The 7,500-nt window shown below is 46.5% G+C and overlaps 1 protein-coding gene across 5 annotated transcripts in view; it reads right to left on the bottom strand.

The window, feature by feature from the left end:
- LOC105911673 (protein diaphanous homolog 3) overlaps positions 1 to 7,500 on the bottom strand; it is a 250,044-nt gene that overhangs the window by 175,104 nt on the left and 67,440 nt on the right. The window lies entirely within an intron of this gene.

The raw sequence follows: 7,500 nt of genomic DNA, 5'->3' as shown, positions 1-7,500 counted from the left end.
TTTAGTCATTTTGTGTGGAGCTGGTAAGGAGTAAAGCAATGAGCCTTCTTACCATTTCAAAGTGTGCAATAATATGCAAACTAATGGCTTTCTCTGTTTGAGTAAGCGCTCCAGCGGTTCCAAGAACAATACACCACTGGGGTTACGCATCATTTGATTACTTCAGGGCCCACAGAGACATAGCTTTGTCTCACCAATACTTTACATATCTCTGTGCCTACCAGCTCATGTAGCCAATGGCCTTGTGAACACAAGTTCAGTGTCAGTGGAGAAAACCTATCATAATTACTCATTCAAGGGATATAATGAACATGCATAACATCATTATCCTTCACCTTTCTAATGAGCTAAACAAACGTGGCTGTTGCTAGGCAACCGCACTGCAGCGCAGGTGTTTTCTGCGTTGCACCAGCACCTGCTGAACACAGTCCTACACACAGACACACACACACACACACACACACACAGACACACACACACGGTAACACTTGTTCAGCTCTGGTTCAGAGTACTGTGGCACTGTTCAACACTTGACTTTACAAAAAAACAATAAACACAAATGCATGCACCCACCCACCCATATATATATATATATATATATATATATACACACACACAGTACCAGTCAAACGTGTTTTCTTTACTTTTATTATTTTCTACATTGTAGATTAATACTGAATACACTTTAACTACGAAAGAACACATATGCAATGATGTACTAAATGATGTACTAAACAAAGTGTTATCTACCATCTAGAAAATAACAAAAGTAAAGAAAACACTTGACACAAAACGAGAAGGTGTGTCCAAACTGGTACTGTATGTGTGTGCTGACAAAATGAAAAATATGAGTATTTGTGTTTGTATGTAGGGAGGGGTGTGCAAAACAAAATGTTATTTTACAAATCAATAAAAAAAAAATGTGTCTCACACCCTCACACTCCTTCCCTCTTTCCCTCCCTCTCCCTCTCCCTCCTTCTGTCTCTCTCTCTTTCTCTCCCTCACTCCCAGTCTAGTCTATCCCGACCCACACAGAGAGGCTCTGATGGCACTAGGGATAGGGATGATGAAGAAAAGACTGTACTGGGAGAAAAGGAATAAAAAAGGGACAGAAGAAAAATCATCATGGTCTTTTGAAACACCTTTCCTACAGATTCCTGCCGCCCCGCGGGATTGTGGGAAACAGGGCAGAGGGTTTTTATTGGTCCCCAGGGAAATTACCTGCTTTGTGCCACATCCCCTGCCGCTCTCTGGACACAGTACGACAGTAGAGAGAGAGAGAGAGGGCAAAAAGGGGGAAATAAAGAACAGAGAAGAGAGGAAAGAAATAGAAAGAGAAGATGGAGAAGGCTGAAGTGGGGGGAAAGCAAAACAGTATGAAGGAAAAGAGGAATTTTGGGAAAGAACGAGGGAGAATAAAAAGCAGATGAAAATGTTAAAAAAGAGCTGGGAGAGGAGAAGGCGGCGTGACTGGCACAAGAACTGTGAGTTTAGCAGAATGCCACTTCACACACAGCCATACTAAAGCTCCCATCTCATGTGTGACAGTGAGGGGTTTTGTATATGGTTAGCTGCCTGCTTAATACGCGCACAAGCACACACGTGTACGCGGACACACGCATGCGCGCACACACACACCACACACACACACACACACACACACAGGGTACCCTAGATCTAGCTCACTGTTCTCTTTCTGGCCTGATCCCAGCTAGACGACTGCTTCGGTAACATTGCAGGGCGGTGATTGTGTCTTTCGTACACAGGCAGGATGATATTTCATCACTGTGTGCACCTCGCTGATACGGCACACACTGTGCATCACTCACACACAGAGCAGATCAGTCGCTCACACACACACACACACACACCACACACACACACACACACACACACACACACAATCACACTTCGCTTATCAATGGCTCCAATCAACAGCATCAAAGCAAAGAAACAACATCCAGAAATGACATCACAATCTCCAAGCGGGGTGATTAAGATCCCAAAATGACACCTAGATGCCATTCCATTTGGCAGTGAGAGGAATGAATGCATTCCTTCCTGGCTCCTCGGTGATAAGGGTAGAACACATATGGATCCAATGTGTTTAATACTGCGATAGTCTTATATGATCTACACGTGGTGTCAGGGACCTTAGAAATGCAGTTAAACCAGAGAGAGAGTGGATTGTGATACGGTGAGCTGACCGGCTAGCAGGGCTTTGAGTCGTGCTGCCTGGCGTGTTATCATCAAGTCTTATTTAAACAGTCAGGCCGCAGCAGCTGATCAAACAGCCAGGAGCCGAACAGGTGTCTGCTCACCAGTGGCTTAGCGGGCCTGTCTGTGACGGCTGAACATGAACTCCTGAACTGAGCAAAGCACATGACAGGGAAGAGGGAGGGAGGGAGGGAGAGAGAAAGAGTGAGAGGCAGAGACAGTCATGGAAAACCAAAGGGAGGAGAGACACATAATCTAACCAATATGGAGAGAGAAAAATGAGATGAAATGAAAGTATAAAGGGCTAGAGACTAAAGAACAGGGAGAATAGATAATGCGTGAAATGGTCGGGGGTAAAATATAAAAATAAATCATTGTCACTGACTGTGGTGGGCCACGTAACAGAGCCATCAGTCATGTGTCCAATCAGATGGCGAAAAGGGGGTGGTGGATCATAGAAACAAATCACACACCCTGTCCCTCCTTTCGGCTCGCCCCTGTGATCACATAGCAATGCTGTTACACAACGCGCACACACAGAGATGAACTCACCTCACACACACACACACACACACGTCACTACACCCTACGCCCCCATGAGCGATGAGACCCTCCAGTCTTCACTCGACAGGCTCGTGGGCCGACAGCGAGATGCCATCCCTTATCCCTTACATCAGAGCATCGGAGCAAGCAGACCGGGGCGCAGCCACACACTGCAGCCAATGGAGCTGCAGCTGAACAGCCTGCACTCGTCCTACACCAGGGAGCCAGGGCCGGGGCCAAAAGACAGATGAACTGGAGAAGTGTGACTGCAGGGAGGGAGGGAGATGAACAGGAGACTGACGAGAGGAGTAAAAGGGGGCAGGGAGGAGGAGAGCTAAGGGGAGGACATGAACTGGAGGACAAATAATGAGCAGAGGGGAGGAGGAACATGCAATGGGCTGTGTCTCGATAATGAGAAGAAACAAGGTTTTTGGTTTCTGTATGACGTGCTTTGTGTTACATCCTAAGCCATCCTAAACGCTGCATTTGTTTGACATTAAAAGCAACATGTAGCAATTAATGACGAGACTCAGACAAACAAAACTAAAAAAATTCTACAAGCGACCTCGGGCCTGTTGCGAAAATTGCTGGCGGAAATGGCCTGCGGTACTGGCCTATTCCATCCACGGGGTTGTCTTAAACCAGCGCCGAGGCGTGGATTTTGGATATAGGCGTGGCAACATAATCTTCTCTGACAAGAAACATTTCAGTAAACAAGTTTAGCGTGAGGAGCTGCAACAGAAAGCCTGCTAGCTAACTTCACAACGGGAGCGAGCAGAGCAAGTTATCGCGAAGACGACCCACAAACTCTGCAAGTTGAACAAAAGAAGTGACTGGTTCCTCCAATCTGTCCTGCACAGCAACGACGGCATTCCACATCCAGCTCACCCACTAACTCTTCAGCCAGGCTCAACGGACATCAGAATCGCCAGCACACCCTGCCAGCACAATTGTGTACATGGCTAAACAAAGGACTGTTTAACTCCCAAGACCTTCAACCTTTACTAGCTGTTGGGATGGTCATTTTGGCTGTAGTTATTCATACCCCATTCATGTAAGCTACTGGTAACTGCTGCTCTTGCGTTTTACGCATCAGGTTCTTTCCCTCTCTGGGATATCCCATATAGTCAGTATATCTATACATACAGGTCACCAGTAGCGTTTTGTTACTCAAATGAATACCTTTTACATTTTACATTCTAGGCCTCAATAAGTTCTCCAGAATGGATGTGAGGTGGGCTAAATTGATCTTGACAAAAATAACTGGATCTTGACATGGAATCTGAGCAAACAAAACTCTTTCTTTTTTTACAGGCTCAAAATCCCATACCCTGATCAACTATAAAACCACCAACTCGAAAGGATGTGGCTAGGGCATTTTAAAACAGGTCTGACAAGCTACTTTGAACAACAGAAAAAGCACTACAGCTGATTCCTTGTAAAAGCGCTCCTGGCAAACACTGCCCAGAACCCACAGCGATATTGCCGTCTTCTTACACTGTAATCTCGTCTGACGCAGTCACTTTAAAGAGATTGCTCAGCAATGTTATTGGACGGCATTAACCAATCCCTTCACTTATTAGCTTTTGACCTGGCTCTGCCCTCTTAGTGCCTTTGACCACACCTTTACCGATAGCTCTGCAGCATTGTTACGCAACAGTGCACACGCGCTGCCGTTTCCTGCCTGCCGTTTGCGTTGCCCAAATAGGGCCCCTTCAGTTTAAGCCTGATCTTCTTGGTTCATATCACCGCCGACAAGCTCTCCACACAGTAAACACACTCACAAACACACAGAGGTTTTAATGAGGATTTACTTCTCACAATCCTCTCATGTGCAGCAAAGCTTTTGTAAAGCAGCACGGTGGTTTATTGACTCTGTAATGGCGTGTGTCTACCTCTCCTAACACTCCTGAGCTGAGGAAAACAACACTGCTCCTTTCCCAAGAGAGAGAGAGAGAAAGACACAGAGAGGAGAAGAGAAACCATCCTTCCACCGGTTTCCCGTGATTACTGGGACACACACACACATGCGCATGCTAACTCTTGTCACCTCCGCTCAACTGTGTTAAATGGCTGATTTGACACTGATAAGATGAAATATTGTCACTGAGGCTCCTGTCAGAGAGCTCCACAGATGGAGCGTAGGATGAGACAGCGGCAGCACAAGAGACGCGAGGCCCTCGCACAACTCTGCTTTGCTCGAAGGTGGTAATTCCACACTACGCCGTTATTACCTCTATCTGTGTGTGTGTGTGTGTGTGTGTGTGTGTGTGTGTGTGTGTGTGTGAAAAAGAGAGAGGAGACACTGGAGTACAACGACAGACACATAATCCCCAGGGAATTACATCTCCATGTTACTTATAATATTAATTCACTCCCACTTCTCTTTTTTCCCCCCACTCTCTCCTGACAGAACAGTTTGAAAAAGAATAATACCGTACTCACACATTTCATTGGGCGTGGCTCTTCTCCACCCACCACTGAGCCAGTAAGTGTCTATCCCCTGTTCCAGGGAGGGCCCCTCCACAACCAACGCCCTATGCTTTATCTCTTTACGTGACGGACTCTTTATCATACAGACCACCGTACAGACTAGCGAGTGATGAATTAGTCAGTATGTAGATGAGACAAACAGAGTGGGTGTATGTGAGCACGTGCATGGTAGATGGAGCTGTGTCTTTGTCTCTGTGTGTCTCCACTTACATGTTCTTGTGTGCAATGAGTGTTTTGACCTGCAAAGGGGAACAGACACACACACACACACACACACACACACACACACACAGCCTAGCACACACCCATACAATTTTACACGACCACGTGTAAAACACGGCATCTAAAAACACACCCCATCAGACTGTCTGCAGATAATTGACTTCAGGCTGTGGTGAACGTTTTACTTTATTCTTGTTTATAATCCACCAGTCTTTTCCTTCATGTGTCACTGTGATATCCGAGACCGGAGAAAGCTTTAGCCTCAAAGGGACAACTCCTCCTGTTCCCTGTTCCCTGTTCCCTCTTCCTCTTCCTCCTCCTCCTCCTCTATGCAGACTTTGACAACAGTTAAAAGAGGAGCGAAACAGCCCTTTCAGTGTGATGAAAACAGCGTGGCGACTAAAGGACAGCGGCAGGAGCGTTGCGTCTCCAAAATAGCCTTCAAACAGCAGCAGAATGCTCATCAGAGGCTGCATGCATTAATATATTTGAGGCGGACTGGATGAGCCTCACAAGTGCTGGCGTCTCATCTCGGAGCTGTGCCACGGAGCCGGCAGTCAACGGCAACGCAATAATGAGAATAACTGTGCATAAATGCTCACGGTGATTGATGATTTTTGAAGCACGAGAGAGGGAAAGAGTGAGAGTGTGTGTGTGTGTGTGTGTGTGTGTGTGTGTGTGTGTGTGTATTGTTGTCAGGCATGAGATCTGTGGGTGGAAATGTGTGTGAGAGATGGCCTGGACAGATGAGCTGAAAGTAAGCTTTGCCTACAAGAGTCTCACAGACTTCATGAATTTCACCAGTGACAACCACGAACCAGAACGACACTTAGATAGCCCTACTTCCATTTTTTTTTCTCTCGCTTTCTCAGACTTTCTCGGTCACCTCAAATAAAGTACCTCCCTCTGTGCTGGAAACACTGGCTTTACCTTTGTGTGCCTCTTGTATCGGATTCAGAAGGGAATCGGTATGATCTATGTTCCTGAGAGGTACAGTGCTGTATATGCAGACAGACACAGCGTGTGTGTGTGTGTGTAGACAAACTGTGCCCACCACACACACACACACACACACACACACACACACAACATTAACTAAAGACATCACACTGAAGACATACTGGGATGCACTATGAGTCTAACACACATTATTGTCTCAACAGGAGGTGCAGGCACAGAAATATGGTTCTAAATTATTTAAACTGTTTTTAGAGTTTATTGGCTTCAGTGGCCTTTATTTAACAGTTCGTATTTTAAAAAGATTCTCACACTGAGAGCAGTGGGGGACCACAAGACAGTGTGTGTGTGTGCGTGCGTGCGTGCGTGCGTGCGTGCGTGCGTGCGTGCGTGCGTGCGTGCGTGCGTGCGTGCGTGCTTCTGGGGACATTCTTCAGCAAAAAAAACATCACACATTTCATAGGCAGGAGGTAGAATGAGACATAGAGTGAGAGGTGAGCGAGAGGGAGGGAGGGAGAGATAGAGAGAGGGAGGGAGGGAGAGAAAGCAAAAGCTAGAGAGAAAGACTTGGAAGGGCAGCCACAGCAGGAATGGCTCTACATATTTATGTTTCCCAGCAGGCAGTGGTGTTCTGGCCCTGCGGGTCTGAGTGGCTGGGGTGGAGGGGGACATGAGACAGGACACAAGAATTAGCCACCATCAGTGGGACAGTTCAGAGGTCACACATATGGGGGAAAGGTGAGTTCGTCCGACACTAGCAGAACCCAGGGAGAGTGGAAGAGAGGAAATGAGAGAGCAGACAGAGATAAACCACAGAAGCAACAGAAGGAGCAAATAGCCGTTTCAGCTAGTAGCAAGTATACAGACATTTTATTAAAAGCTTATATATGGTGAGTATAAACACGTTTGAGTGCATGTGCATATGCATTGTGCCTTGGCAAATGGAACCAGACTTCAGATCAGACCCAAATCTCAACAATCTTCAACCACTGGTTTGCTCAACTGTGTGTCAGAGTGTGCACACGTGTAGGTGTGTGTGTGTGTGTGTGTGTGTGTGTGTGTGTGTGT

Source organism: Clupea harengus, chromosome 21, assembly GCF_900700415.2.
Source record: "Clupea harengus chromosome 21, Ch_v2.0.2, whole genome shotgun sequence".
Lineage (NCBI taxonomy): Eukaryota > Metazoa > Chordata > Actinopteri > Clupeiformes > Clupeidae > Clupea > Clupea harengus.
This window is presented reverse-complemented; position numbering and strand designations above follow the sequence as displayed.